Below are 11,800 nucleotides of genomic sequence, written 5' to 3' on the forward strand. Positions count from 1 at the left end.
GAATCATTGGCAGCAATATCTTTCACAAAAGGGGGATCCGTGCGGGCAAGAGAATCTTCGGCTGCTAGCACTCTCTCTGTAGTCTGATCAACAAAATCTGGTGCCAGGGAAACCAGCCCATCCCTGGCTAACTGGGTCAGGATTGACACTCTCTCCTGAGCACGGTTGGCATTCACCACCTCCGCCAATAACACACCAGCCTCCTCACTCCTGATCAGCTCAGTACAGACATAAGAGATAACCTCAGATATAACCCTTTTTGACTTCAACTCTGCAGCAGCGGCCCTTTGATTAGCCTCCGTCAGTTGGCCCTCAAGATCAACAACATTGGCGTCCCTTTCATCTATGGCCTTCTTACTTGATTCACAGTAAGCACCCATATGATTGATCTTCGCTTGAGCATTCTGCAGTTGTTTAACAAGAGCGGTACATTGCTCTTGTTGTTCAGCCAATTGCCTCTTCAGATAAAGCTGCTCATTCTGCAAACGAGCAATAAAAAACTACTCCCTATGGTAAGAATCAGAAACAGAAGAACCCTCCTCACGACCACGTCTCCTCAGGTTAGCCAATTGCCCCTCTATATCCTCTTGTTGTTGAGCCAATAAACGAAGGCGAGCACCTACAACCGTCCCCACCAAAGTACTCATATACACAAGTTGATTATGAGAAGCCTGCAAATTCCCTGCATCTAAAGTCATGAGTTCCCGAATCCAATCTTCTGGAATGAAACGAAGTAAAGCATTTTCCATCACATCAGGCTCAGGAACATCTGTGACACATAAAGTTGAAGCCATAAGCAAACACCGTAGAAAGGAAAATAACAATAAAGTAATACTTACTAAGAGTCAACTCCCCAGGCTGAAGTTCACCTAGCAGCATCGTATCAAAAATGGACTATGGTTTTGTCCTTTCCTTTGAGGCCTTGGAAGATGACCTTGATGAAACCTTCCTTTTCTTGGAAGGAGTAGCAGTATGAGGGACCTCTCTGTTAACATCAACAATCTCGTGATCAACAGGCTCCATAGATGACAAATTTGCAGCAATCACAGACACCCGAGCTTGACATTCCAATAAAGGACCCTTCACAAACTCAGCCAGTGTAACCTCTAAATAAAAAATAAAAAAAAGAAGAGAGAGAAGCAAAAAGAAAAACAGAGCCATGTTAAGAGATGTGAACCCCAGATAAAATAAGTAAAGGATAAGGTAAAAAGGCACTTACCAGTGCCCCCAACACAAGTTCTGGAATCAACTCCTTCGGGCCACTACTTCAGAATACCGGCCCGATGCAGCACAACATCAGGATAACGGTCCAATTTGACTAGATTCTGCAGAAGACGGTGATACAGGGGTAACTCAAGGGCATGGGGGGAGCAGCCTCCTTAAACTTAGTTGGCTTCTCACCAGCCATCAATGGTTCATAGGCTTCAGGGATCACGGAACACTCAATAAAAACAAACTCATTCTTCCACCCACGAACATCAGTGCTACCAGGAAGAAATATATCAACCTTGGGTTTCTTTTGAATCGTAACCCAATCACCAGCATCACATAAATAAAAACAAGCAGAAAATAGATCCACTATTGGTTCGCCATCATGGGCACGACAGAGGATCTCAAAACCAATAATACGGGCAACGCCGTTGGGATGCATATAGGAGAATGGACAGTTGTGGTGGCTAAGGACATCAAGGAAAAAGGGGGGAAAAGGGAATCTCATATTCCCTCGGGTTACGTAGGCAACGTACAGACCTACATAACCCTGAGGCGGGTCCGCGACAGTTTGGCCGGCAGACGGTAACTGAACCGCCTTATTACAGTCAGACAGATAAGTGGTACAGAACCACCGTAATCCATGATGGGTAATAACGAAAGATAAATCACTACGTCCTACCTTTGCCATTTTAACAATTAATTCTAAAGGAGAGATACGAGAAAAAGTATAAGTTACCTGGAGATGGCAACAATTTTAGGGCAGAGCGATTGAAGTAATTGGGGAAATGATCGGTTTCGATCCGCAAGTAAATAGAAGGTATCCCCTTTCACTATTTTACTTTTTCATTTTTGACCCTCGAGATATTTTAAGTCTAACAAAACAGCCAGTTGCTGCCTTAGACTGGGGGCTTGATGATATACCCATACGGAGCTCTAGCTCCGTATCCGAAGCAGGAGCAGAACTACCTTCGAATACGATCAAGTACTCAGCCAGAACGGAGCCCGATCTCCGTCCAGAATAATTCACTCGGAGCTCAAAGTAGCAAAAACCTAGCTCCAAGGAAATATACAAGATCTCCGCCACGATTGCCAAGCTCCGATATGCTCGGACATAATTAGTTAACAAGATTACCACAAATCTCCTCAAGAACGAAACAAGATAGTCACTGATGATATACCCATACGGAGCTCTAGTTCCGTACCCGAAGCAGAAGCAGAATATGAAGTTATCTTCGAACAGGTAAAGCCATAACGGAGCTCTGCCTCCGCTTAACATAGTTACCCCGGAGCTCTAAAAGGTAACAAATACCCAGCTCCGAGGATGTACGCAACAAAGATCGGACAAAAGATCTTTTCCTCGATTAATGTACTAAATATATCGAAGACTCCGATATACTCGGACATAATTAGGTAACAAGATTACCACAAATCTCCTCAAGAAGGAAACAAGATATTCACAAAGGATGAAGAGATTTACCCTAATTCTCTTACCCTACTCTCCAAGTTATCTACCCTCTATATAAATAGAGGAGGAGCCTCACGGCATATATATATACAATATACGCATCATACGAACATATTCGTACGAATAAAACCCTAAACACACCTCTAAAAACCTAAGTCAAACTCGAACGACTTAGGATCAACAAACAACTCGGCGTAAAGCGGTCTCTTCGACCTTCTGATCGTAAGGGAATCGCCGATAAACACCCGCAACCCAACTCATACCTCCGATTGAGCCATAGTGCGATTATTTGATCATATAAATTGGTGCCATCCATGGGACCTTTTGTCCTTAAAACCGAACCTAGCCACGATCAAAATAAAAGCATTATGTCAAACCCAGATTCCCTGTCGACAAGACACGGGTTAGAGATCGCTCACGACGAAGACGGTGATTAGGATCTCACCACTAAGATCACAAGCCCCCCTGGCACCCAAGAGGACGACGATCTCACACTTTCTACCAATCGGATACCAGACCGCTTGATAAGCTTGGAAGCGGTGACAGAGGAAGTAACCAACACCTGTCCCCGAGGAGAAAAGGACGCTGGCAAAAGGAACATGGTCTCAGGAGTGGGAGAAGACACTGCAAAAACCTCTGGATTCTACAGACCAGGACAGTCCTCCGCCTCGGGCATGGGAACCTTAAAAAAAAAACAAGGCCCGAGACCCGACTCAAGGGACCAACTCAGCAAAGGCAGCGGAAGGAGGTCAACGGTCACCTAAAAAGGTCGTGGGGGAAAAAACCAAGTCTCAAGACAGATACGGAGCTAGATCATTAGAACTCCGTACCATAGGTAGCTTGGAAGCAGCAAAAGGGACGGGTGTAGTTTACCCGACCTACCCCGCCTATACACCACACCAAGGGACCCTAACGGGAACTATGACCATCAGTGCGACACAGCCGTATCAACCGATATGCCCGTCGTACTATCATGGGGAGTGCTTCTACCCGAACGGGACAACACAACCCCAGCTCGCGGGAATGCTACCTTTAGCTGGAGGTTCCCTAGTGCAAATACAGGGATCATGGTACTACCCATACGTGTTTGCGACACCACAACATCCCCAGGTAGACCCCCCCCCCCCCCGGTTGAAACTAAGAAGGGCGAAGCCACTCTGGCAAAACCAGGGCCTAAGTACATAGGTTCATGTGTGCAGTTTGCGAAAAAACTACGCCAGCATGTGCTGCCAGTAAGGTTGTTGGATGCCCACGAGCTTCCCTGGTACGATGGCATTTTCGAAGTCGATATCTTCCTCCAGCAAATTAATGATATAGCCCAGCTCGAAGGATGGAGTGACGCGAAAATTTGTCATGTTATACTGTACCTCCTATATGGAAAAGTCAGGGAGTGGCTGGAAAAGTTAACAGAGGAAAGTATACACGACGCCAAAAGCTTCAAAACGAAGCTGATGGAAGAATTCGGTTCCCGCCTTCGGGCACACGAAATACAACAGGATGAGGATGAAGAGATAGAAGATTTTCTGCAATGGTATGGAGATAAGACACAAAACCTAGTGCGTCTATCCGAGCAAGGGAGGATATCTGGGGCCATATATGGGCTTCGGTCGAAAGGGCTAATACGACATCTGTGCCTCAGCAAACCAGCCAGCTATTCAGACCTAGTCAGCAAATGTCATGACTGGAAAAGCGCAGAAGATATAGCAGAAAAGGCTATGGCTAAATGGCGAACCACCACGAAGAAAAACACAAAAAGATAGAGGTTGGTGAGGATGCACAGGCAGAAGAATCATCCCCCGCTTACAGAATTAATGGCTACAAAAGAACAATCGCCAACCTTCGCAAAACCCCATCAGAAATCCTACCTACGGAAGAGATAGCGAAAACGTTCATAAGGCCGATACCGCTATCAGGAAAAGGAACAAGAAATCTCGACAAATTCTGTTGCTTCTATAACGGATATGGTCATAGCACAGATTATTGTAGAGAACTATCAAGACAGATAGACGACGCTGCCAGAGAAAACAAGCTGTTGCATCTGGTCAAAAGAACTAGGCCGAACTTCGACGAACCGGGGCCAGAAGAGCACCAGAGAAGGATACAGTCCAGCACATTGATCAAAGAAGGACCAAGACACTATCACTTCGGCGATCTGGACGGACAAGGCTCGGTGGACCCCGTACTGATAAGGGTCGATATAGGCAGTGTGTGCCTAAAAAAATACACAAGTGGATACAGGAAGTGGACGCGACATAATCTATGAAAGAAGCTTCCTCCGACTGCCAAAAAGACTGCGAGAAACTATACTACCGCTAAAGGAAAAAGTGGTAGGATTCTCCAGTGAGCGAACTCGCCCATTGGGACAAATATGATTGGATGCTACCATCGGAGGGTTCCCATGGTGCATGACCGCGAGAATCTTGGCAGTTGTGATAAGAGAAAATTCACCCTATGACATGCTATTAGGCAGGGAAGGGTTGAGGAAGTTTGAGATGATAGTGTCCACCATACACGACTGCGTACAATACAAATCTCGCAGAGGGATGTAGATGATAATTTTCCCACTGGCTAAAAGTATAAAGGGAAAAACCTCTGTACCCCTGCATAAACGCAACCGAAGAAAAATCCAGAAAGGCCCCAGGGGACGAATGGGGCCCGCCAAAGAAGAAGGATCCTTCGAGGCAGAAAGCTCATGAAGCTCCGAAGAAACGGAGAGCGAAGACGATGTCAAGCGAAAGAATTCGGAGGGCATTAAGACCGATTGGAGCATGATCTCTTCCCAGGGTAAGCTAAATTAAACGAAGCAAATAGGGCAGCATAAAAGTAGCAGCTAGGAAAAATACAAATCTGTTTTTTGTAAAAATCCTCCTGCCATGTACTTACAAGCTCCCGAATAAATAAAAACAATCGTAATATTATTCTAAATGCGCATAAAATTTTAATCTTTGAATTGTTAAGGGGACGCCCATAAGACTTTTCAAAACAATCATGAGCTAATAACCCATGAGACTAATGCATAAGTTACTCATTCCTTATGATTGAAGTAAATAAGCGTTAGTATGTGAGACATTCTCTTAAAAAAGGAATGCAGATATGAGGAAATTTATTCCCATATCAAACAGAGCAATGCGGAGAAGAAGAAAAATGAAGGTTATTCAAATATATACATATATATATATATATATTGAAGTTTACATTCCTTGGGGCCTAATGCTATACAAATCAGAAATAGAAGCATCGGGGTTGGAGGCTATCTGCTGAATATAAGGGTAAGTCATATTCCTTAGCGCATCTTCAGCATTTATGATCCTTGCCTCTCTACCAGCGAACCTCTCTCTATTGCCTCCGAGTGTGATTATCCCGTTGCGCTCTAGACGAAGGGCAAAAGCGGCCCGAGCATCAGCTCGATTAGCCTCCACCAACTCGTCAAGGCTCTGATCAAACTCAGGACTCGCCATCAGCATTCAGAAAACATGAGGAATAACGCCAGAAATCAATTGCTGGTTAGCATTTCTGGCATCCTCGAGTTCCGATTCCAACCTGTTGATCATAGCAATAGGACCTTCGGAAACCAGAGAGGCGATGCGGGCATGAGCAGCATCGAGATTCCGAGTAGCTTGGGACAATGCATCCTGCGACTCAGAAAGTTCCCTACGGAGGGACGCATCTGATGTCAAAGTACCAGCAGAAGACCGAGTAGCCCTCAGGGAAATCAACTCCAACCTACTTCTCTCCAAGCTCTCCTCAAGATAGCGCATCCTGGCAGTAGCAGTAGAACCAGCCATGCCAGCAGTAAACAACGCCTGGTCGACAACCCCAACAAGCCGTTGAACAAGCATAGTATCCAACATTGCCCTTAGATGGCCAGGAACCATCATGTTCAGACTTTGTCGGCAAAGTTGAGGGTCGGGCAATTCATTAAGAAGGGAGATGCCTACGAAACAACAACACATGAATTAAAATGCAGGAAGAAATCAGTAATCGGAAACACAATGCAAAAGTAAAATACTTGCTCCAAAAGGTGCTTGAACAACAGTTGTGGTGGCTCTAGAAGCACCAACAACGGTTGTAGTTGCACCAGTCTCATCAACAACGGTTTGGCCTACAACCGTTGTTGTTGCACCAGTCTCGTCAACTGGCTCCTTCCCAGGTCTCCGTCCAGGGTTAGAAGTCCCAACTATAGACATACAAAAACAACATGTCAAAAAAAAAGAAGAGAAGAGACATGTGAAAAGGGACAAAAACCAAGAAGACACACCTTCATTGGTACCAGCAGACTGAGGGACGAGGGTTACATCAGTCTCATCCCATATTGGCGAATCCAGGATTATCACAGGGGTCTCACTGCCTACAACACCTCCCACAGCAGAAGGTCCCTTACTAATCCTTCCTCTTTTTGGAGATAACAACTGCGCACCACCAGACGACGGTCCCTCACCATCAGAAAGAGCTAAGGGCCTCATGCCAACCACCATTCCCCGGGGATTCATGATGACGGCATCCCTAAGGGTTAACTCTACAAATGACATATAGAAGGCCATCAGAAAACGAAAGTAGAGCAAATAAAAATGACAGAGATAGTACCTTCGCAACACCAGATCAGGACAGGCATATCTGGAAAACCTTCCCATGATGATATAATCCCGGCGAGATACAAGATTACGTCGAGGTACGTAATCAAGGAGAAGGGGGAGACAAGTACTTGGCGGATCAACTCATTATCTAAGGAACGCCACGCCAGATCATTGTCTCCAAACGACACCCTCGATACCAACCTATTTCTATCCAATATACCCCTAAACATTGGATGAACATACTCCTCACTAAAAAAAAAAAAAAAACCCCGGCCTCCAGTTCAGCATGTCAGAACCCCCTATATCAAAAAATAGCCTACCGGGTCTCTCCTCTACCATAACCTACCCATCACGAATACCAAACTTGAAGAAATACCCAAACAAACTTATTCAAGGCTCTAGATCGAACGCTCGACAAACAATAATAAATGACACTATCACAGTGATCGCTAAAGGGTGCACCACAGATGCATGCAGTTCATAGTAATCAAGTAACCCTAATAACCAAGGGGACAAGGGAAACCTAAGATTACCACCGGAAAAGGGAGCGGTGTAAATACCGAAAAAGCCAGGGGGTGCATCAAGAATAGATTCCGATCGGCCCGGAACCCTAATCTCAGAATCATCAGGGCAACAGAAACACTGACAAAACCAAGCGAGATAGCCCTCCGTCGTGTCAGAATAAATGGTGCTGATGATACGAAAATGGTTGGGATCCATAAAAGCAGAAAGGTGATGTTAAGAAACAAAAGGGAATAGTGAAAGACGAAACCCTTGGGAAAGTAAAAAGAATAAATAGGGGATACGACCGACGGTTTGAAAAAACGACGCACAAATAACCCTAGCCGTCGATCAAGTCTCCCCTCGGGATATGCGCGTCCGTATTAAACCATCGAAGGGACAGTTACGCGGTAAGGTATAATGACAATGTTACCCTCCGATATAGGAGCTTGGACGACACAATTTATTGAACTAACAAGTTCGGGAGTCCTCGACGAAGCCCCGAAGGTATGATTATAGAATTAATTTTCTTTTTTGAAGTCTAATGCGATGTTTTACAGATAAAACCTTCCATCAGACTGAGGGCTTGATGATATACCCATACGGAGCTCTAGCTCCATACCCGAAGCAGAAGCAGAATACGAAGTTATCTTCGTACAGGTAAAGCTATAACGGAGCTCTGCCTCCGCTTAACATAGTTACCCCAGAGCTCTAAAAGGTAACAAATACCCAGCTCCGAGGAGATACGCAACAAAGATCGGACAAAAGATCTTTTCCATGATTAATCTAATAAATATATCGAAGACTCCGATATACTTGGACATAATTAGGTAACAAGATTACCACAAATCTCCTCAAGAAGGAAACAAGATATTCACAAAGGATGAAGAGATTTACCCTAATTTTCTTACCCTCATCTCCAAGTTATCTACCCTCTATATAAATAGAGGAGGAGCCTCACGGCATATATATATATACACATTATACGCATCATACGAACATATTCGTACGAATAAAACCCTAAACACACCTCTAAAACCCTAAGTCGAACTCGAACGGCTTAGGATCAACAAACAACTCGGCGTAAAGCGGTCTCTTCGACCCTCTGACCGTAAGGGAATGGTCGATAAACACCCGCAACCCAACTCACACCTCCGGTTGAGCCATAGTGCGATTATTTGATCAAACATTCACAAAGAAGGAAGAGATTTACTCTAATTCTCTTACCCTCCTCTCCAAGTTATTTACCCTCTATATAAATAGAGGAGGAAGCCTCATGACATATGGTATTCGTACGCACCACACATAAAAAACCCAACTCATAGTTTATTCGACCTCCGAAAAAACCCTAAACAAAACCCTAAGTCGAACGAATCGACTTGGACATAATACCACCCGGCATAAAGCGGTCTCTCCGACCCTCTGACCGTAAGGGAATCGCCGAATAACACCCACAACCCAACTCACACCTCCGGTTGAGCCATAGTGCGATTATTTGATCAAACATTCGAGAAGTTACTGCATCTAGAAAGAAAGATAGACGAAACAAGGGCAACAACAGAAAACAAGCCAAAAAGTTGTCCGCGTGAACCAAATTACCATGGCGGAAGCCTAACGAATGAGAACGGGCGCGAACTAAAGGAGGAACTGGCTTGGCCCTTACGAAAAAAGACGCAGACGGCTAACGAAGAAGAAATCCAAGTGCCTAACCTCCCAAAAAGGCTTCCAACATGGGGAAAAGACATAGTTACATCAGCAACAGAGGAAGCTGGTATACTCATACCCAAGTCGCAAATAACTAGGGAGAAAAACTTACCCTTCGAGAAAGCAGATAGTTTCTTGCAACGAAATAGAAAAAGACACCGAGAAGAATACGGAGCAATAAAAGAAAGCTAGGAGTTCGGAATGTTACTATGTAATGTCCTTCTGTCAATTACCTTCATTAAAATAAAAGCTTTCAAAGATCGATCAAAAATAAAAACGCGCGTACTAATATACTTGTGTTACAAAGGGGTATTTATATTCGTGAAAATTACCTAAATAGTCATATTTGAAGGTGTATGTCTAACTTTAGACATCTAAAAAAAAAATTACCTATCTGGTCATGAGTTTCTTACTACCTGATATGGTTAGTAAGAAATACTAGTAACCAACTAAAACATGGCAAATGTCACATGTTGCACTATCTTTTATTTTTATTGTAAAAACTTATTATCTTAATATCTTTGAAGTAATTTGACAAATAATTCAATAGTAAACATCGATTGATTCCAAATAATTAAAGTATCATCAGCTAAACTCCATAAAATTAATAATCCACCATTTTGTAGCATTTTAACATAAATGATGTTGCTAGTATTGGACGAATATTGTTGATGATTACCCTCTTAGCGGTACGCAGGACTTGCCATACGAAGCAACAGTAACACGTTACGACACAAAGGTTGTTCGTAACGAAGGCTTCCGCAGTAAGATAAAAAGGATAAGAATTGTTTCCCTATAATTTCGGGATTTGATCTTATCACTTGCAGCCAATAATTAAGGAAATAATATTCCTGGCCTAAGACTTAGGGAAACCCTAAAGAGGCTTAACTTTCTCTCCAAGATAAATTCTCCTATAAAAGGAGATTCATAAGATCTCACGAAGGTATCATTCATTCATTCTTACTCATTCATAAACTCTATCAAACAAATCAGAGCACATCTAAAAGCATAATAGCACGATCTTAATCGGCTAACAATCAAATCATAATTGATTGGCGTAAAGAGATTCACTCTACCTTTGGGGAATCGCCAACAAACAACCAAAAATACCCATCATCCCCCTTTCTAAACCTAATCGCGGATTCGGTGCACAAACATTTGTCATTTGATTGCAATTTGATTAATTTTTCTATTCCTACTAAATTATTATTTATTTATGTTATTTTCAAAATAAATCTATCTATCTTTCTGATTAATGCTTTTATATATATATATAATATATATATATATATATATATATATATATATATATGGAACAATCAAATAAGAACAGTTTTAAAATAAGAACGGTGAGAACACTTAAAAAAACATCATTTTGATGCATTAAAAGTCCATAAAACTAACATAGTGCTTAACTAATTATCATTATTTAAGTGTTTAACAACATATTGATCCGTCAAAATCGAAAAAATCACGTTTTTTGGTGGATACATTATTTTGAAGAATATGCATCCAAGATGGATGCACAAAACAAAAAACATGATTTTCTTGATTTTGACAAGCCAATGTGTTGTTATACATTTAAATAATGATAATTAGTTAAGCACTATGTTAGTTTTATGGACTTTTAATGCATCAAAATGATGTTTTTTATCGTTCTTATTTTAAGACTGTTCTCACTGGAGTGTTATCCTATATATATATATATATATATATATATATATATATATATATATATATATATATAAATGTATCTCTCTATATTTGTGATTAATGCTTATGTATATAAATAGTAATTAGCATATCTAGAACAAAAAATAAGGTGCATGTGATATTCTTTCGTAACTAAGAAAAAAAAGGACATTTTTGGCCCAAGATTAACCGTCATATACCGATAATATAAACTTTTCGCAATATGAGCAATACCATAACCCAATGATAATTTATAAACACGATTAGAAAATACATTTTTATTTATTCATCTTGGTCATTAATTATATAAACTTTAAGTCTATTTGATTTATCAACATATCCTAAAATGTAAATTTAAAACGATAAGATAAGTCAAAGCTAGTATGATGTATAAAGCTCACCAAATGACATTTGTTATTTTTTTGATGGCTATTGTTATTTCTTACTACTATATTAGATGGTAAGAAAGTTATGACCATATAGGTAAAAAAAATTATAAGTGTATTTTCAAATATAACTATCTAGGTACTTTATACTCCTAACATATTTTCTCTGAGCCCTCTTGTACACTTATGGAAATTACATTTTAAGTACAAGATAACATGTAAAATACAAATCAACTACTATATAATATATTTCTAAAAAATGTGAA

This window comes from Erigeron canadensis, chromosome 6, assembly GCF_010389155.1.
Source record: "Erigeron canadensis isolate Cc75 chromosome 6, C_canadensis_v1, whole genome shotgun sequence".
Lineage (NCBI taxonomy): Eukaryota > Viridiplantae > Streptophyta > Magnoliopsida > Asterales > Asteraceae > Erigeron > Erigeron canadensis.